This window comes from Heterodontus francisci, chromosome 2 (assembly GCF_036365525.1).
Source record: "Heterodontus francisci isolate sHetFra1 chromosome 2, sHetFra1.hap1, whole genome shotgun sequence".
Classification (NCBI taxonomy): Eukaryota; Metazoa; Chordata; class Chondrichthyes; order Heterodontiformes; family Heterodontidae; genus Heterodontus; species Heterodontus francisci.
Window position 1 is genome coordinate 109,943,152 of NC_090372.1, and position 22,121 is coordinate 109,965,272.

The 22,121-nt window shown below is 44.0% G+C and overlaps 1 protein-coding gene across 5 annotated transcripts in view; it reads right to left on the reverse strand.

Moving 5' to 3' along the window:
• phf14 (PHD finger protein 14) overlaps positions 1-22,121 on the reverse strand; it is a 360,384-nt gene that overhangs the window by 284,362 nt on the left and 53,901 nt on the right. The window lies entirely within an intron of this gene.

The window sequence follows — 22,121 nt, forward strand, 5'->3', positions numbered from 1 at the left end:
GGCAAAATTTACTTTCATCTTTGTACCAAAAAGTTACACAGAACACTCTATTTAGTATAGAGGCAGACTTATGAGCTGACAAGTGAAAGAAAATGTCACCCTGACCGTTTCTGTCTTCTCACAGTGGCTTTGTAGCCACAGGTTTCCTTGTCCTTTTGATTTTTTGCTACAGGGTGCAGCAACTAGCTTAAAGTGAAAGGTGAAAAAGTGAAATCTTTGCATGCATGGGAGCGCAGCAGAGCTCCTGCTGCATATATTTTTAAAGCATAGATTTCTTTAATCAATCCATACACAGAAGTTAAAATAAATAGAAGTAGGTTGGGGAGAAGAACGGTTTACTGCAGAGGTGCTATAGGCACTCAAAACTGGGTTAGTCCTGCGTAAGCTCATTCCACTTAGGAGTATCATCAGAAAGTGGTGAGATCTTCAATATTCTGACCTGGTTTCAAACCAAGGATGTGCTCACACCTGTTACAATGCCTACTGGGATTCCTACAACCAACAAAATGGTCAATTCAGCAATGTTGTGTTCAGAGAGTAAACCCTAGCAGTCCAAGATCATACCTTTTTCAAATCAGCCAAGTAAACCCAAATGTTAAATTTGCCAGGTGCCAAATTTAGTGAGTTACAAATTTTCGGAGACCTCACAAAGAGACAGGAGCCTCATTCCATCTCTTAATATCATGCGTTCCTATATGAATTGGTTCCACACTAAAATGTGTGGAGAGGAGGAGTTCATGTCTTCTTCTTCTTTGGCCTCCTTGTCTCAAGAGACAATGGGTAAGCGCCTGGAGGTGGTCAGTGGTTTGTGAAACAGCACCTGGAGTGGCTATAAAGGCCAATTCTAGAGTGACAGACCCTTCCACAGATGCTGCAGATAAAATTGGTTGTTGGGGCTGTTTCACAGTTGGCTCTCCCCTTGCGCTTCTGTCTTTTTTTCCTGCCAACTGCTAAATCTCTTCGACTCGCCACACTTTAGCCCCGCCTTTATGGCTGCCCACCAGCTCTGGCGATCACTGGCAACTGACTCCCAAGACTTGTGGTCAATGTCACAGGACTTCATGTCGCGTTTGCAGACATTTTTAAAGCGGAGACATGGACGGCCGGTGGGTCTGATACCAGTGACGAGCTCGCTGTACAATGTGTCCTTGGTGATCCTGCCATCGTCCATGCGGCTCACATGGCCAAGCCGTCTCAAGCGCCGCTGGCTCAGTAGGGTGTATATGCTGGAGATGTTGGCCGCCTCGAGGACTTCTGTGTTGGAGATACGGTCCTGCCACCTGATGCCAAGGATTCTCCGGAGGCAGCAAAGATGGAAAGAATTGAGATGTCGCTCTTCGCGGACATACGTTGTCCAGACCTCGCTGCCGTAAAGCAAGGTACTGAGGACACAGGCTGGATCCACTCGGACTTTTGTGTTCCGTGTTAGTGCGCCATTTTACCACACCCTCTTGGCCAGTCTGGACATAGCAGTGGAAGCCTTTCCCAATCGCTTGTTGATTTCTGCATAAAGGGACAAGTTACTGGTGATAGTTGAGCCTAGGTAGGTGAACTCTTGAACCACTTCCAGAGCGTGGTCGCCGATATTGATGGGTGCATTTCTGACGTCCTGTCCCACGATGTTGGTTTTCTTGAGGCTGATGGTTAGGCCAAATTCGTTGCAGGCAGCCGCAATCCTGTCGATGAGTCTCTGCAGACACTCTTGTGTGGGATGTTAATGCAACATCGTCAGCAAAGAGGTGTTCCCTGATGAGAACTTTCCGTACTTTGGTCTTCGCTCTTAGGCGGGTAAGGTTGAACAACCTGCCATCTGATCTTGTGTGGAGGAAAATTCCTTCTGAAGACTTGAACGCATGTGAAAGTAACAGGAAGAAGATCCCAAACAGTGTAGGTGCGAGAACACAGCTCTGTTTCTCGCCACTCAGGATAGGAAAGGAGTCTGATGAGGCGCTGCTATGCTGAATTGTGTCTTTCAAATTATCATGGAATGAGGTGATGATACTTAGTAGCTTTGGTGGACATCCGATCTTTTCTAGTAGTCTGAAGAGACCACGACTGCTGACGAGGTCAAAGGCTTTGGTGAGATCAATGAAAGCAACGCAGAGGGGCATCTGTTGTTTGCGGCATTTCTCCTGTTGCTGGCAAAGGGAGAACAGCATGTCAATGGTGGATCTCTCTGCTCGAAAGCCACACTGTGCCTCAGGGTAGACATGCTCGGCCAGCTTCTGGAGCCTGTTTAAAGTGACTTGAGCGAAGACTTTCCGCACTATGCTGAGCAGGGAGATTCCACGGTAGTTGTTGCAGTCACCGCGGTCACCCTTGTTCCTATAGAGGGTGATGATATTGGCATCGCGCATGTCCTGTGGTACTGCTGTCTCGACCCAGCACAGGCAAAGCAGTTCGTGGAGTGCTGAAAGTATAGCAGGCTTGGCACTCTTGATTATTTCAGCGGTAATGCCATCCTTCCCAGGGGCTTTTCCACTGGCTAGAGAATCAATGGCATCACTGAGTTCCGATTTTGTTGGCTGTACGTCCAGCTCATCCATGACTGGCAGAGACTGGGCTGCATTGAGGGCGGTCTCAGTGACATTTTTCCTGGAGTGCAGTTCTAGGTAATGCTCCACCTAGCGGTCCATTTGCTTGCATTGGTCAGTGAATGTGTCCCTTGATTTAGATTGGAGGGGGGGGGCGGGGCAATCTTAATGGCTGGCCCAAAAGCTCTCTTAATGCCATCATACATTCCTCTGATGTTTCCGGTGTCAGAGGCTAGCTGAATATTACTGCATAGTTGTTGCCAGTAGTCATTTGCGCAGCGCTTCTGGCTGCTTTAAGTGCTACGGATGTTAACTTGCTGGGGGCTTTCTTGTAGTTCAACAGTGCAATGCGCTTAACGGCTATGGCAGGTTCCAGCTCTTTAAAGCGAGATTGAAACCAGTCTGCATTCTGCTTCACACGTTTGCCATAGGTGGTCATTGCTGAGTCATGGATGGCATCTTTGATGTGGGCACACTTGATCTCTGCATCCTCTGTAGGAGTGTTTTGAAGGGCTTTGTCAAGTGAATTTAGAAACTTACGTAACAGCTGAGGATAGAAAATTCTGCTTGTGTTGATGCACGGGCAGCCCTTCTGCTTGGAGTGATGCAGCTTCTTTGGTTTGAGTCGAACCTTGCTGCACACCAGGGAGTGTTCGATGTCGCACTGTGGAAGCTGCGCGTGATTTGAAGAGGCTCAGCTTGTGATGAGGTCCAGCTGGTGCCAACGACGTGATTCTGGGTGCCTCCAAGAAACCTGGTGACAGAGTTTAGTATGAAAGAACGAGTTGGTGATTCAGAGGTTATGATAGGTACACAACTCCAGCAGTCTCTGTCCATTCTCATTCATCCTTCCAATGCCATAGCGCCCAAGGCAGGAAGGCCATGAGTCATGGTCAGCCCCAACCCTGGCATTAAAGTCCCCCAGCAGGAACAGATGTTCGGTATTGGGGATGCTACTAATGATATTATGGAGTTCCTCGTAGAACTGGTCTTTAGCTTCAGGTGGGGATAAAGACCAGAGTGTTAGAGCATAGATGCTGAGTAGGTGTACTGGACCAGAGGTGGTGAGCAGTCGGACGGACAGTCTGTGTTCCAAGCCATTTGAAGGTGGCTCTATCATGCTGAGCAAAGAGTTTCTGATGGCGAAGCCCACTCCATGCTGTCTTGGTTCTTCAGGATCCCTACCCTGCCAAAAGAAGGTGTAGTCTTGCTCTCTTAGAAATCCGCTCGCAGGGAGGTGTGTCTCCTGAAGTGCTGCAATGTCCACATTGAGTCTACTGAGCTCATTGTTCATGATGGCAGTCTTCTGAGAATCGTTGATTCCTGTAAGGTCATCCGAAAGGCCAGGACACATAGTTCTGACGTTCCAGCTTGCAAAACGAAGGGCTAGTACCTTCTTTCCTTTTTTTGTTGTGCTGTTTGGTGCGGTGTTGCAGTCCACTTTTTGGGCAATGACCCTGAGCTCCAAGCACCTATTGAAGCAGGTGGACTGTGGCGGGACAGAACTTTACTGACCGGGGGCTGCCCAGTTTGAGGCGGGCGGTAGCTGTCCAGTGAGATGCGATGACCGCTCCCACCAACAAAGGCAACCCGTGGCGCCCAATCCCTACGCCAATTTAGCTGGACTTATAACCCGTAACTGCTGCCTTCTGTGTTGTTTTGGTTGCTGTGAGGCGACTATGGAGTGACCTCTCCATGGCGCATGCCTGGGCGGATGTATGGAGGTTGCGAGTTGCCCAAGCGTCAAAACCCCCCTCTCGGCCTTCCTGGTGGGGTCCAAAGGAGTGCAGAGCACGACGTTTGGCACCGGTATGGCTGCAGGAACTGCCAAAGGTGACACATGACTGCCTTTGGGGTTCCGCTCCGGATTTTCTGTTAGGGTTTACTCCCTTAGCCTTGGTCTCTCCCGAGACGCACACAAGGCAGTGGGGTTGTTAGGGCCCCTGCTCAGGGATAGGTGGATGCCGGTGGGGGGTGAGAAGGGGGTGAGTTCATGTAGTGGGGAAAAAAGCAGGTATAATTGCCTCCCAAACATTTGATGCCCATGCAGTCTTACTCCAACAGCCAAGCCTTCAGAACTAGGCACATCTGCTTGAGGATGTGCAAATAAACCTTCATTTATCATCAACACTTCACAAAAGAAGGCTGTTATAATTATGTTGTTTCCTTCAGTCCATTCTCCAGAAAAGATCTCCCACAGATTGCAGTCCCTTTAACTTCTTGTGCACTATACGAGTGATTTGTTTTAATGTGCAGCCTCTTTAAATTTTGTCATGCAGTAATTTAATGGGGTTGACGTTTGCATGGCCTGCATGGGGACTCTCAGGTTGCTGCACGCCCGCATTGTTTAGAGGGACACTGACCGCAAGGACACTCTGCCTTTGGTTATGAATGCTAAAGCATTACATTTTTACAGATCTGAATCCTACCAAGCTAACATGAGTGACATAACCTAATTCAGTTGATTTCAAGTCATTGATGCTTAAAACATGTGACAGAAACCTTGCCTACTGGGGGTCACGGGTGGTGAGAAAGTATTACTTTCACCATGGAAAGCAGGCAACAGCATAAAAATGGTGCAGCATTTTTGCTACTTGGAAGTCTTTTCAATAGTGCAGAACTTCATTGATGGCACACGTGGTCAGTGCCCCTCGCAGCAACCAAATTTTAATCTTATGTTTCATTTAAGTGTAACCTTAAATGGGAAAATTAAGTGTGGAGACAATCTGCTGCTCCTCAGTAAAGGTAACATGATTATAGGTATAAGCAAATGAGTAGTATGGGCAGGTGATGTTGGACTGCAAGAACAAAATACTTAAGGTGAATGTGCAACACCCTGGCAGCACGCATCCACCATGCTTCTTCCTGAAAAAAGCAGGTAGTCTGCATGATTGGCCACTATGGAACCAAGCAAATTCATTGTAGAACTGGATGAGCACATAGAGCAATTCTATTGAGAAATGCTCGAGCAGGGAAATACAATAAAGCATTAAACTGAATTCTGGTAGAACATGTAATTGATATGCTAACGCAGAGATTCCATTGTTTGGACATATGAGGGAAATACTGGTATAAAACCCTGAAAAGGCTGCAAAAATTATGTGCACGGGTTGTATACTACACAATTTTGAGATTCAGAGAAGGATAATTATACAGCAAAAGGGCAGCCTGAAGTCTTAGCACAAGAGTTATCATGAGCGATTAATAATACTTTCACTAATTTCTATAAATATGACCATATATGAATACGCCCATGGTCTTGAGCACAATCATACACTGGGATACATATCAAGTGCATTTGGCCAAATGTTGAAACAAGCTATTCAAGCCTTGACATCATTAAACCTACATTTAGGATACCATGTGCAATTTAGCCCACCACACTGTGAAAACAGCTTTGATATGCCAGGAGGGTTCAGAAAAAAGCAGCAAGGATTCTTCAAGATTTAGGGTTCTTAAGTTATGTACAGATTCATAGACCTGAACTGATTTTCACTGAAGAAAAAGTGACTGAAGAGAAGTATGCTCTAAGTTCTTAAAATGCTAAATAGAATGTACAATGTGGATGCAAACAAGTTACTTAACTGAAACTGAGTAAAGCAAGACCACCAAAATTGAAGAGCTTCAGACCAGATTTGGAGGTAGATTCGTCCTCTTCCCCTCCCCAAGCAACAAAGCAGACATGTGGACTGGACTCTCAGTTAAGGTTAACTATGTGTGAATTATCACTGGTTAAAAACAAGCTGGATAAACATTGGGCAAAAACATTATTAGAGGTTTATAAGCAATGGTAGATAGTTAACCAAATGATGCATTGAACAGGATGACACCTCAGCCACATGGACTGTCAAAATATCACATCTAGGAAGGAAACTAGCCCAGGATGTGTAATCTAGCTTGCAGATTAGATAGGGATCCTGGAATTTTGCTTTGGATGAGGAAGAGAGAGAGGAAGGGTGAGGAAAGAAAAACCAACAGGAACATTTTCAGAAATATTCTCACAGATTGAATTCTTTAGATTGAGGCCACAATAAAGCAGATAGAACATGGGTTGTGAAAGGAGGTGGATAACTTTTCAATGTTTTATGACAGTATGGAATTTTATTCTCAATTGTAGATGAAGTCAGAATTGAACTACTGAGATACAATGGCATTAAAATCATTGTTATACTGGATGAAAGTCAGGTAAAAGCATGAATCCCCTCTCAAATTTTCTACCCATTTTTCCAAAAGGCACCAATTCATCCTGGGCACAGTTCCCCAGCTGCTGGCAGAGCTCCATTGCTCACCTTATAGGCCCAGACAGAAAGAGCCAACATATATTATATCGTTCCTTTAACATAATAAAATGTCCCAAGGCACTTCACAGAGCATTAAAAAACAAAATATGACATCAAGCAACATAAGGAGATATTAGGTCAGATGACAGAAAGCTTGGTCAAGCAGCTAGGTTTTAAGGAGTGTCTTAAAAGGAGGAAAGTGAGATAGCGAGGTGGAAAGGCATAGGGAGGGAATTCCAGAGCTTAGGACTTAGGCAGCTGAAGGCACGGCCACAAATGGTGGAGCAACTGAAATTGGGGATGCTCAAGAGGCTAGAATTATATGAGTGTAGATATCTTGGAGGGCTGAGCGATTGGAGGAGATTACAGAGAAATGGAGGGGTAAAGTCATGGAGGGATTTGAAAATAAGGATGAGAATTTTAAAATCAAGACGTTGCTTGGTCGGAAGCCAATACAAGTCAGAGAGCACATGTTGATAGGTGAGTGGGACTTGGCGCGAAATAAGACACGAGCAGCAGAGTTTTGGATGACCTCAAGTTTACAACAGATATTAGACCACAATAGACATTGCAACCAAAACCACTTGTTCTCATCTGATGTCTACATAACCATTTTTCATTATAGGTCAGTGAACAGCAAACTGATTTTTTTCTGAAGAGGCTGAATATCATTTGCAGTACTGTTGCTGGACATTGCACGTAATGGGCAAAGAAATTCTGGGACAAAGCACTTTTGTAAAAATACATTGAAAAGTACACTACAGTATTTATTTTAAAATTCAATTTTATGGCCTCCAAAAAGAAGTCATCCAGTCCACTCTCGCTGCCTGCTAGACTGCTCGTTGGAGGAACGGCTAGGGAGCAGCCCCACGTCCTCTCTTTATGAAGTAATATTGTAAAATTTTCATCTAGCATATACATAAACTCAGATAGAGAACAAGTCTGGCTTATATTTGCAGAATTCAATAGTGTAAGCAGCATGTAATTCTCAAAAATGCTCAACTTGTCTACAAACCTGTATATTTAGTGCACGTTGTCTGACAGTGTACCAGATAAACCAAGTTCAGGTGGAAAAAGGATTACTCCAAGTAGAGAATTTTATAGAAGGGACAAATCTTCTTCGTAAATGTTTGGACCACTAAGGGTGGAGTGTGGAGGGGTCAAAGAGAAGAGCAAGATAAATTGATTACAGCCCTGAATCCTAATTGCCAACTAGCAACCCCTGTGTGTAGATGGCATGTCAGGACAAAATTGGACTCAGCTGTGATGCCCCCATCAGTTATGTCGCTTGTCAATATTCTGCAGAGGAGTGAGCAGCATTCAGCAAAAAATCAATACATTCAATACAAGGAGAGAAAAGGAGGTGGGGGCGGGGGGGGGGGGAATACCGATGCAGAAAATAAATTATACCCTGGGTTGTGTGATGTCAAAAGTTCAACAGAGCCCTTTGCAACTGACATCAACGCCTACTGTCCAATAACTCTGCTCCAAACATCAGCAATAGTTTACTCAAATTATACAGTTTACCATTAAATAGTCGACAGGGAGAAAACTAGTGGTCACAAAAAAGGCAAATTCCTCACTTTGTGTAAATGTTAAACACATCTTACAGGTCCCAACTTTAAATGCATTTTATTAGATCATTTAGGTTAACTATTTATCAAATATATAGTCAATTGAAAAAGTGACAATTGAAATTCGGCTATAATGCATTGTGAAATATGAAATGATGCAGTGATAACACAAAAATATCAGCAGAGTACACTGCTGTGCAAGTCAATTTTTTGTGCCATGTCCATTTAAACTGAGATGCATCTAAGAGGCCAATTATAGACTTTGTCCTTCCAAATTTCAGTTGCATGGCTTAAAAATACTCTCCAGACACAACAATTAGGATATTTACAGTCGTTTCAGATAGTCATAGTGACAGGAACTATTTGAGGTTATGAATTGCAATATTATCTGTTTCATGGGATATGGGTGTCGCTGGCCAGATCAGCATTCGTTACGCAGCCCTAACTGCCCTTGAGAAGGAGGTGACGAGCTGTCTTCTTGAATCGCTGCTGTCCACCTGGTGCCATTACACCCACAGTGCTAATCGGGAGGGGGTTCCAGGATTTTGATCCAGCGACAACGAAGGAACAAAAATATATTTCCACGTCAGGATGGGATGTGGTTTGGAGGGGAACCTGCAAATAGTGGTGTTTCCACACATCTGCTGCCATCTTCCTTCTAGGGAGAAGAGGTTGTGGGCTTGGAAGTTGCTGTCAAAGGAGGGTGGTGCATTGCATCTTATATATGGTACACACTGCTACCACTGTGTGTCGGTGGTGAAGAAGTGACTGTTTAAGGTGGTAATGGGGTGCCGATCAAGCAGGCTAGGAAGATAGCAGGAGTAGGCCATTCAGCCCATCAAGCCTGCTCCGCCATTCAATTAGATCATGACTGATCATCGACCTCAATACCATTTTCCCACATTATCCCCATATCCCTTGAGGTCATTAGTATCCAGAAATCTATCAATTGCTGTCTTGAACATGCTCAATTATAGATCTTCCACAGCCCTCTAGAGTAGAGAATTCCAAAGATTCACCACCCTCTGAGTGAAGAAATTCTTCCTCAACTCAGTCTTAAATGGCCCAGGTTCCCTGGTTCTAGACTCACCAGCCAGGGGAAACATCCTATCCACATCCATCCTGTCACACCCTGCAAGGATTTTATAAGTTTCAATGAGGTCACCTCTCATTCTTCGAAACTCCAGAGAATACAGGCCCAGTTTCTGCAATATCTCCTCATAACGCAATCCCGCCATCTTAGGGATTAGTCGAGTGAACCTCTGCTGCACTCCCTCTATGGCAAGTATTTCCTTCCTTAGATAAGACGACCAAAACTGTACACAATACTCCAGGTGGGGTCTCACCAAGGCTCTATACAGTTGCAGCAAGACTTCTTCACTCCTGTACTCAAAATCCCTTGCGATGAAGGCCAACATACCATTTGCCTTCTTGATTGCTTGCTGCACCTGCATACCACGTTTTAGTGACTCATGAACAAGGACGCCCAGGTCCCTTTGGACATAAATACTTCCCAGCCTCTAACCATTTAAGAAATTCTCTCTACCAAAGTGGATAACTTCACACTTATTTACATTATATTCCACCTGCCATGTTCTTGCCCATTCACTTAGCCATTCCAAGTCCTGTTGAAGCCTCCTTGCATCCTCTTCACAACTTGCATTCCCACCTAGTTTTATGTCATCAGCAAATTTGGAAAGATTACATTTGGTCCCCAGATCCAAATCACCTATATAGATTGTGAACAGCTGTGGCCCAAGCACTGATCCTTTCAGTACCCACTAGTAACAGCCTACCATCCTCAGAATGACCTGTTTATTCCGACTCTCTGTTTTCTGTCAGTTAACCAATTCTCAATCCATGCTGGTATATTACCCCAATCCCACGAGCTCTAAAACAAAACAAAAAGTGCTGGAAATACTCAGCAGGTGTGGCAGCATCTGTGGAGCGAGAAGCAACGTTAACGTTTCATTAGAACTGGCAAAGGTTAGAAAAGAATTAGGTTTTAAGCAAGTGAAAGGGAGGGGACTGGGGGAGAGAACAAAAGGGAAGGTGTTTGATAGGGCAGTGGGAGTTAAATAACACAGCTGTCCTGGGACAACGGCAAAGCGCGTGTTAATGCTTGTGGTGTAAGACAAAGCATTAGTCCAGAGAGTGTTAATAGTGGAATAATGAGCAGCTCTGACTGCATGAAAGGCAGGCACATGGTTAAAAAATAAAATATTAAAAAAAGCCCAGTCATGTTTTAAGTTATTGAACTCAATGTTCAATCCGCAAGACTGGAGACTGCCTAATCAAAAGATCAGGTGCTGCTCCTCGAACTTGCGTTGATGTTCACTGGAACACTGGAGCAGGCCCAGGACAGAAATGTGGGCATGAGAGCAGGGGGGAGTGTTGAAATGGCAACCAACCGGAAGTTCAGGCTTATGCTTTCAGACTAAGCAGAGGTATCCAGCAAAGCAGTCACCCAATCTGCATTTGGTCTCCCTAGTGTGGAGGAGACCACATTGCGAGCAGCGAATACGGTATACTAAATTGAAAGAAATACAAGTAAATCGCTGCTTCACCTGAAAGGAGTGTTTGGGGCCTTGGATCGTGAGGAGAATGGAGGTAAAAGGGCGGGTATTACACCTCCTGTGATTGCATGGGAAGGTGCCATGGGAAGGGGACGAGGTTTCGAGGGTAATGGAGGAGTGGACCAGGGTATCGTGGAGGGAACAATCTCTTCTGAATGCTGACAGGGGAGGGGAGGGGAAGATGCATTTAGTGGTGGCATCACGCTGGGGGTGGCGGAAATGGCAGAGGATGATCCTCCGGATGTGGAGGCTGGTGGGGTGGAAAGTGAGGACCTGTCGCGGTTCCGGGAAAGAGGTTAAGGCATGAGGGCAGAAGTGCAGGAAATGGGTGGACACAGTTGAAGGCCCTGTCCACCACATTGGGGAGGAATCCTCAGTTGAGGAAAAAGGAAGACATATCAGAGGCGCTGTTGTGGAAGGTTCATCATCAGAGCAGATGCGTCTCTGAAACATCCAAAACACACAGTGATCAATAAGTCTTCGTTCAGTGTTAATTTATTTGCAGCATCTAACCGCGTCAACTAACAAATTATTAAAATGTTAAGGAAACTCACAATATTTGATACAATCTGTTTTAGATTATTTATATCCTGTGTAGAATCCTACTACCTGGCAGCCTGGGTCAGCTGCTGAATGCTGCCAGGTGATTCTAAATATTTTGTGGAAAGCCCAAAGCACAACCAAATCTTTCAAGATCATTTCCAAATCAACCACACATTCCGGAAATATTACGCTAAAAATAAAAATAAATACTGGGCCCTTTTTTTCTAACAATGTAATAGTTAATGTGGTAGTCCATCTGTAATCAATTATGAAATGGCCCAACTGGGCATTCCATTCATTAACACAGAAGTAAAGCACTACTCAAAATACTAACCTCAACATTCATCTACCTGCCCCCAAACTGAGTTAATTTTGCCAAATCACATTCAAGTGGCAAGTAGTAGTACTCCATGCGAGCTGAACATTCTAATTTAAGTCGGGAAAGAACGTCGGTAGGACAGTCAACTTATAGACTCAGAGAGCGGGATTTCCCCACGGCTGAGGATGAGGTGGAGGAAGGCTGCTCACTCGTGCCTGTCTGGGACTGAGATGCCCGTAGCAGTTCTCGTTATGAAGGTACTGGGGCAGGATGCAATTTCAAAGGTTGTTTCTTGCTGCACCGGCAACGCTTTGGGGGCAGCCTGTCACAGGACACAACTCCACAGATGCTTGTCTTTCAAAGGGGCCATGGCGGAAGGATGATGACAGAGCCCAGGGAGGGATGGCCCCTCATCACCATCTGTCACCTTCTCAGCCCTTTTATGACTCCCTTGATCACTGGAGGGAACCACCAGCTGGGGTGCAGCTGGCATCCACTCCATGCTTCTCTGTGCCATTTATGGCAGTGACTGGTCAATGCTGCTGAGTCTGGCATGTATCCAGTGCGCTGTTCCTGCATCCACTCAGAGAGCCATGTGCAACATCGCGCAAAGAGGTTGGTCATTCTCTCAAGAGAGGAGCTGACACTCTCAAAGCTGAGTCATTGTGGAGCACGAGAGGAATGGACGCCTCCATTCTCAGCCCATGGCTCCACAGAGCCTCAGGTAACTCGGGCACACATCTCAACTTGGTTCTCCAGATACAGCCGCCTGTTTTGTGACTCCCAAAGCAATGCATCTCCAACCTTCTGGGCAACCTCCAACCTCTGATGGGCACTGGCCACAACCGACTCTGCCTCCCATGAATCCTCCTGTTCTGAAGTGACGTGTGCTTCACCCTTCATCACGTTCCCTAATAACAAGCAAGAACCCACTGAAGCACATGTATCTGCACTGTTGGAAGGAGTGACGGCACAGACTTTGAGGTCTCTTCCTCCTTGGGAACTTGTTCTCTGAGCTTGGGCTGTCCCTCTCCAGCTCGCCCTGGAAGAGACACAAAAGATGATGAGAAATCAAGACAGTCAATAGATGCTTCTGCTGCTTAAAATAAGATGACACCTAATGCATTGACAACTCGCGGCACGGGGAGCATTGTTATGCATCCCGAGCATGGAGATGTCGCAATGTTTTCACCCTGTTTGCGGTGGACTCTCGCTTCTCCGTCTCCAGCATCCCTGAACACTCTGGCCACATCAACAGCCTCCTGCTCCTCGAAGCACGCCAGGACAGCAAGCTGGGGCACCCCACCATCCAGGTGTGCCCTCTCGTTCTCCTGAGTGTTCAATTTCCTTTTGGCCTGCAAGGTGAAGAACGATGCTGTTAGGACAATGTCTCCCTCCCTCTCAACTGGCAGCTTCTCATTCACAGTCGATATTGCAGTCTGCACTCTAGCCTCTTGACCAGCAGAACTAGAGCTCTGGCCTATGCTTATGGGTCAGCAAAGGACCTGAGCATACTTCTTTCCCATGGCGAGAAGAATTCTATGCATCCTCAGGATGCCCATCTCTTTTGCCCTCTACAGACCGGCAAGCATATCAACTGGATCTTGCTTGGCACTCACCTTGGCAACCAGTTCCTGCTCTCCACTCCTCTGCTGCTGACGTCGTGTGCTACCTCCAGCCGTGCCCTCTTAGTGAGTCTTGTAGGCCTTCCGTTGTCGCTGTCCTGCGCACAGTCACTGCCTCCAGCAACACCTCTAGCGACTGCCCTGGCACAGGGGCCCTCCATGCCTACTGCCCTCTGCTCAGGTAATGCTTCCATTTTTTGAACGAACTGCAGCCTCAGCAATGGCTGGCGCCCACCTTTTAAATTGGGCCTGCTGCTGCCTCAGTACCGCCTCCTTCCACATCCACCACAGCTAACTGGGTGGTGAACGTGACTCCAGGTTAATTAAGCTCTTGCTGATTAAAAATTGCGATGTGTGCGCGTTTCTGCATGACCCGGAAGTCATCGCGATGTCGGAGTTCCGATCCACGATTTGAAATCTCGCCCATAGAGTCATAAATGCACAAAAAATGTTAATGACTCTGGAAAGCTGAAGTTTACACTGTGGTATTCAAGGTGAAGATAATCAAAACTGAGAAGAATACAGAGTGGTAACATGTGATTTCAATATTCATAATAAGTAAAGGTAGAATAATTTGCACATCTCTTCAAGTGGCTTAAATTAGGTCATTGATATGGACATCACAAGACACGAAGAGTAATGGGAAGAAGGGTCAGTCCCATTAAAATGGACTGCAAATTATATCGCATACCAGAAATAAAGCAGTGGGTTTTGAAACCAATCCAGCTTGAAAGTTCAATTTTCTGAATAGGAATTGGCAAACTATACTCTACAAGAAGAAACACTTCATTAACAGAGAAATATTATGTTGTATTGTACAGCATTGGTATCTTATGAGGGCATGGATGAAATGAAAGATTAATGGTCAACAATACATATTAGCAACACCATATGTTGAAGTTCAGACTTTGCGGTCACATGGATGACTATTACTGTTTTATTGTCTTATATAGTGCACGTTTCCTGTCAATTGCACCCAGTTACAATTGTGCATCATACCTAATTGTAATGCTTAAACATTTGACAAATGTTTTGCTTTTTTTAAAAATATAGAAGCTTTTGATTGGCCTATTCAGGCCATGTGACCAAGTTCCTTTTATCCATCCTAACTTCCCTAACTCCATTCACTCTAACCAACTCCACGAGCTCACAGGTCAAATAATGCAAGATTTTATTCAGTAACTTTGAATTAAAATAAATAATTCTATCTTAATTCTTGTTCCTTCTAGTTAATCTCCATTTTCCTTTCCCAATATAGCAAAGGGCTGCTTTCATTTAGAATCACACAATTATGGAATGGTTACAGCACAGAAGGCGGCCATTCGGCCTGCTGTGTTCATGCCAACTCTCTGCAACAGCAACTCACTTAGTCCCACACCCCTGCCTTTTTCCTGTAGCTCTGCAAAATTTTTTCTCTTCAGATAATTATCCAGTTCTTTTGTTAAGGCCTTGATTGAATCTGCCTCCACCACACTTTCAGACAGTGCATTCCAGATCCTAACCACTCACTGCGTAAAAAAGCTATTCCTCATATCGTTGTTGCTTCTTTTGCCAATCACCTTAAATTGTTATTCTCTGGTTCTAGATCCTTCAGCCAATGGGAACAGTTTCTTCCTATCCACTCTGTCCAGACCCCTCATGACTTTGAAAACCTTTTTCAAATTTCCTCTTCATCTTCTCTGAGAAGAACAGCCCCAGCTTCTCCAAGCTATCTATGGAACTGAAGCTCCTCATCCCTGGAATCATTCTCGTAAATCCTTTCTGTACCCTCTCCAATGCTTCCTTCCGAAAGTGTGGTGCCTTGGACACAATACTCCAGTTGAGGCCAAACCAGTGTTTTATCCAGTTTTATCTTAACCTTCTTACTTTTGTACTCTATGCCCCTATTTATAAAGCCCAGGATCCCATATGCCTTATTCAACTCTTCCTCAATCAGCCCTGCAACCTTCAATGATTTGTGCACATATACCCCCAGGTCCCTCTGCTCCTGCACCTCCTTTAGAATTCTACCTTTTAATTTATATTTCTTCTCCTCATTCTTCTCTACCAAAATGAATCACTTCACACTTTTCTGCAATAAATTTCATATGCCACCTGTCTGCCCACTCTACCAGCCTGTCTATGTCCTCTTGAAGTTAATCACTATTCTCAGTTCACAATACTTCCAAGTCTTGGGTCATCTGCAAATTTTGAAATTGTGCCCTGTACACCCAAGCATAGAAAAAAAAATAGGAGCAGGATTAGACCATTCGGCCCTTCAAGCCTGCTCCGCATTCATTATGATCATGGCTGATCATCCAACTCAGTAGCCTGTTCCGGCTTTCGCCCCATACCCTTTGATCCCTTTAGACCCAAGAGCTATATCTAACTCCTTCTTGAAAACATACAATGTTTTGGCTTCAACTGCTTTCTATGGTAGTGAATTCCATAGGCTCACCACTCTCTGGGTGAAGAAATTTCTCCTCATCTCAGTCCTGAAAGGTTTACCCCGTATCCTTAGCCTATGACCCCTGGTTCTGGACTCCCTCACCATCGGGAACATCCTTCCTGCATCTACCCTGTCAAGTCCTGTTAGAATTTTATAGGTTTCTATGAGATCCCCCATCACTCTTCTGAACTCCAGCGAATATAATCCTAACCTACTCAATCTCTCCTCATAAGTCAGTCCCGCTATCCCAGGAATCAGTCTGGTAAACCTTCGCTGCACTCCCTCTATAACAAGAACATCCTTCCTCAGATAAGGAAACCAAAATTGCACACAATATTCCAGATGTGGCCTCACCAAGGCCCTGTCTAGCTTAGGTCATCAAGAAAAGTCAGGGACCAAACACCAAGCTCTGGAGAATTTCACGATGTATGTTTGTTTGGTATGTTTTCACCTTAATATGCTTAGTTAGTCTATATTAGAAAGATTCCTTAGTGTGGACTAATTAGAACATTAACCTTTATTACATTATAAATATGTACAGCTTCACACCAGCCTATGTACAGAATGGTACCAATAACCGGGGAAATGACTCCCATCCTGGTCATGTCTTCTAATTGATGTTCGAATTGCTTCAATAGTGGGTGTGGAATCTTCCGAGGCATGAAAAAACAAACTGGTTTAGCATCTTTTCGCAAAGTAATACTATATTCGGTCTTCAGTCTCCCTAGACCAGTAAACAATTTCAGGAATTCCTCTTGGAAGTAACTCCTGGATTCTTGTTGCTTAACTTGTTCCAGTTTCCTTCTAAGATGAAGGCCAATACAAGCTCTTCTACTTGAGAGAGAGAATTCCTGATTCCTTAGAACATAGTATTTCTACTATTTGTTTTTCCTTTGTACCGGAGTGTTGCCTGTAGCTTCCCCTTTACTTAGAGTTCAACCCCTCCTGGGCCATGTAACTGAGTTCGTCACTTGCAGAAAACGTATTGATAACCACAAGCTCTTTGTCTAATAAGACCATTATACTCGCTCCTGTGTCCAGTTTAAAATTGGTGACATGGCTGTTGACATATATACCTGCAGACTACAATGCCCGATTAGGATCACTGATCTCACCAAGGAAGTGTTTTGGTTGGTCTCCTGAAGGAAATTGTTTAACTTCATTATCCACTCTGTTTGAATGTTTTTTCTTTTGAACTTGTGGGAGTAGAGATTTTACTTTGGCACATTTTCCCAAAATGCCTTTTTTTTTTTAAATACAGTTGAAGCAGAAACTGTTCACACCAGTGGGAACTTTTGGCACCACATCGCTGGCAGGGTTTAATGGCGTCTTTCACTCCCCAACCTCCACCCCCCCACCCACCCCGCGAAGTCTACCTTCTTTTCTGGTGCTTCATTTACAGCCCTCTGATTAAGAAACTGTGCGGTTGCAGGAGGTTTCCTCAACAAAGGTCTTTCTTCACTTCTCAGGATTGCTCTCGTTCTTCCGGACCTCGGCTTGTCTCACCAGCTGAATAGCTTTGTCCAGGGTAAGGTCTTCTTTAGACTGCAATAAATCTGATAGGGATTCATCAATAATATGGTCTCTTAATTCTGTTTTTAGGTTTCCATATTCACATCCTTCAGCTAGCATGTAAAAGCATCAACTTTCGCTTGGTTTCTGGATCCTTCTGCTGAATCTTGCTTTTCGAAAATCTTATTACTCTGCAAGTTGAAATAAGAATCCAAAGCTTTTAAAACTTCATGGAATTTGGCTGATGTCTCATTATTGCCTTGTCTTGCGATATCATCTGCTATAGCCCCAAAACAATAAAGCAATGTGTTAACATCCTCTGCTTCAAATTGACGGTCTAATTTGGAAACAATTCTGTATCTCAAAACATTTTTTCACCAGAGTGACCAATTTTGGGTTTGATTTGGTCCTTCCATGTGTCCAAACCTCTCTGGTATTGTGAATTTAAGCTCCATAGCTTCAACTGGTTTTACTTTCACTTTGGGGTTTTTCCCTCCAGTATAGGAAGTTGCCCGCACAGGAAGTTTCCCGCATTGATTCCTGCTACAGTCAATGTTTCTGCTTTTGAAGTTTTGCTGCTAGATTTGGGATTAATTTACTCCTTGTATTAAACTCAGTTTTATAGCATTACTGCTATACTCCTTTAACTCCCTTCTCAGAGTATCAAGTATTTGCAGCTTTATTTGGTTTTTTTTTCCGCTCCAGTAGTCACATGTAATAGCACCAACTTCGATTCAGTCCTCACTAAGGACTTTACCCGTGCTGCCTGCCTAGTGCTATTAGGAACAAAAAATGGTTATTCTCTTTCAGGGTTGCTCACCAGATCCTCAATCGTTGCTTGGTTCTCCAACTCAAAGCCTTCGATCGCTGGACCAGATTTCTACTGCCGATTCCCCGACTCTCGGTGTCTGGAGCTTTTCCACAACCCCTTCTCAAGTTTTGCAGTTTTGGTGCTTTTCCCAGGTCAGCCCCCTCTTCTAAATTTCTTCAAAATCTTCTTCTGGATGTAGCATGATAAAAATCACCATTGTTTTAGATCTCACCGCTGATCACCATATTGTATGTTTGTTTGCTACGCTGCCACTTTAAATATGCTTAGTTTGTCTAACAGATTCCTTAGTCTGGAGTAATTAGAACATTAACCTTTATTACATTACAACTATGTACAGTTTTACATCAGTCTGTGTGACTCCTCTAAAGCAACGCTGCATCTATCTTCAAGTCTCTCTCACATGTGATCTCTTACAACATGGTAGGAGATCTTCTTTACACTCTCAACATTAACCTTTTCAAACCCTGATACTACATCTTCCCCCAAGACTATATTCCAAAATATATTTACATACATTCACTTTTTATTTACATGCTACCCCATCTCCCCCCAAGTCTGTCACAAATTTAATCTGTCAGGAGACTTCACAACTCTCCCTGATCTTGTTGTCAGATGCAGAAGATTGGTAGTCTTTCTCTGAACTCGTGTTTCTGGACTTGAATGGCTTTCATTGAGGTTCGAATCTCAGGTTCAACATCTGATTTATCCAAATGTATGACCAATTCGCATCTTTGATGATTAGGAATAGGATTCCTTTTGTTTCTTCTTATAGTACCTTCTGAAGTTCTTACTAAATAAGATCACTGTTGATTCTCCTCTCTCTGGACAATTACCCCTTCTCTGTTGGTCTCGCATCCATTCCTTTTGCTCTTCTGACAACTTCAGTAGGTTCCTGGTACGGTATTTCCTGTTATAATTATAGGCTTGCTGCTTTCAGTAAGACTTTTCTCTGTGTATTGCTGAAAATAGAGACCTGTTATCAAAGCTTTTCGTCTAGCAATCAGGACAATCTGCAAGAATACCAATGTAAGGTAAAACAACAAATTTATACTGTATGAGAAGAGAGTACAGATTTGTAGGCAAGTGAACTCTGATTGGTAGAGGCATTGCCATGGAGAATGCACCAGTTTACGGTGACTGACAGTTAACTGCCCAGCTTCGTTTAAAATTTAAACCAGGCAGCTTGACTCTGAATTCTCGGGGCAATGCCTTGACCAATGAACCAGCGAATAGTTGTCACTTCTTTATTAGCTTAAACAAGCGCAATGTTTGTACATGTTCGTTCTGTCAGTAAAGAACAGGGCACTCTGTATTGTGGCGAGTCGAAGAGACTTAGTAGTTGGCAGGAAAAAAGACAGAGGCGCAAGGGGAGAGCCAACTGTGCAACAGCCCCAACAAACAAATTTCTCTGCAGCACCTGTGGAAGAGCCTGTCACTCCAGAATTGGTCTTTATAGCCACTCCAGGCGCTGCTTCACAAACCACTGACCACCTCCAGGCGCGTATCCATTGTCTCTCGAGATAAGGAGGCCCAAAAGAAGAAAAAAAAAAGAACTCTGTATTAATATATGTAGCTTCCAGTATGTGCAAATGCACCACACAGCGAGCCCTACTGACAATCCTAAATTGGTTGTCAGCATAATTCTGAGGATTACTTAGCAAATGATGTCCAATCGTGGTATCACATCTAATATCGGATATTGTATTTTGAGTTTCGCAAGACATTTGCGTGACAATGGCTACCCTGATCAGATCATTTCTCGCTGTATATCGCACAAGCTTATGAATGGGCCTAAGGCCATCATTTCCAGTCCTGAAAAGTGCCCAGTCTACCTCAAATTACCCTGGAAGGGTAATGTATGGCAGAAATTTGAGCAACAGGTGAAACTAGCTGTTTCATGCTGCTACAATGCAGTAGCAACACGTGTGGTGTTTGCCACTAACAGGATGCTGCCATCAAGCCAAAAAGATGTCCTGCTTATCACACAAATGAGTAACGAGATATATGAATTTCAATGCCAGTGTGATGCTAGGTATATAGGCCGTACGTCCCAAAGACTGGCGAATTGTAACATGTCCCTTCCACTACTCACAACAAGCAAGGTACAGGCTGTACTCAACTAGCCCGTGCTTGCAAAACCAGTGTCTGACATTAGATGCGATTCTGCGATTGGACAACATTTGCTAAATAATCCTCAGTGTTCTAAGAGTTATGCTGACAACCAATTTAAGATTGCCAGTAGGGCTTGCAGTGTGGCACATTTACGTGTACTGGAAGCTGCATATATCAATACACAGGGCCCAGTTCTTTGCAGACAGAAAGAACATGTACAAACATCGTGCCTGTTTCAACTGAAAAAAAAACAGCGACGGCCATTCGCTGGTTCATTACTCAGGGCAACGCCTTGACCAGAGTCAAACTACCTGGTTTAAATTTCAAACAAAGCTTGGCAGTTAACTGTCAGTCACCATAAACTGGTGCATTCTCCATGGCAACACCTCTACCAGAGTTCACTTGCCAACCAATCAGCACTCCCTTCTCATACAGTGCAAAGTTGTTGTTTTCCCTTGCATTGGTATTCTTGAGGATTGTCCTGATGAGTGCGAGACGAAATGCTTCGACAACATGTCTCGGTTTTCAGCAATAATTTTCTCTGTCTTGAACTCTGATAATCATGGACTTGCAGCCCTGTAAGTATCTTCTTGGGTAGGACTGGAAGTTGTGTTCCAAGTTTTTTCCCCCCCATTAACAATTTGGATGGTGCTAATCTGCATAACAATGGAGTAGGTCTGTAGGTCAGATGTGCTGTTTAAAATCTTCATTTTTCTTCAACGGTGGTTCAATAATTCTGACTGCTCACTCAGTTTCTCCATTAGATTGTGGATACCTCAGGGAACTTGTTAAAGGTACAAATCCAGAGTTTCCGCAAAGTGCATAAAGTAATCGTTTCCTCCAGCCCAAAAAACATCCATTAACCACTACTCTTCGTTTCCTGTCACTCGTCTAATTCCGCATCCATGTTGTTACCGTCTCTTTTATCCCATGAGCTTTAAGTTTGCTCACAAGTCTGTTGTGTGGCACTGTATCAAACGCCTTTTGCAAGCTCATGTACATCACATTAATAGTATTGCCCTCATCAACTCCCTCAGTTACCTCCTCAGAAAACTTTAGCAAGTTAGTTAAACGTGGTTTTCCCTTAAGAAATCCATGCTGGCTTTCCTTAATTAACCCGCATTTGTCCATGTGACTACTAAATCTATCCCAAATTATTTTTTCTATAAGTTTCCCCAACACTGAAGTTAAAGTGACTGGCCTGTAGTTGCTGGGCTTATCTTTAAAGCTTTTTTGGAATAAGGGTGTAATGTTTGCAATTCTCCAGTCCTTTGGCACCACTCCTGAATCTAAAGAAGATTGAAAAATTATGGCCAATGCCTCCACAATTTCCACCCTCATTTCTCTCAGTATCCATGGATACAACTCATTTGGTCCTGGTGCTTTATCCACTTTAAGTACAGACAGCCTATCTAATACTTCCTCTTCATCAATTTTAACTCCCTCTAGTGTCTGACTTACCGCCTCTTTCACCATTGCCCGGGTTGCATCTTCTTCCTTGGTAAAGACAGATGCAAAGTATTCATTCAATACCTCAGCTATGCCCTCTGCCTCCAAGTGTAAATCTCCTTTATGGTCCTGAATCGGCTGCACTCCTCCTTTAACCACCCCTTTTACTATTTATATGACTATAGAAATTTTGGGATTCCTTTTAATGTTAGCTGCCAGTCTCTTTTCATGCTCTCTCTTTGCTTCACTTATTTGCTTTTTCATTTCCCCTCTGGACTTTCTATATTCAGCCTGGTTCGCAAAAGTATTTTCTGCCTGGCATCTGTTATAAGCACAT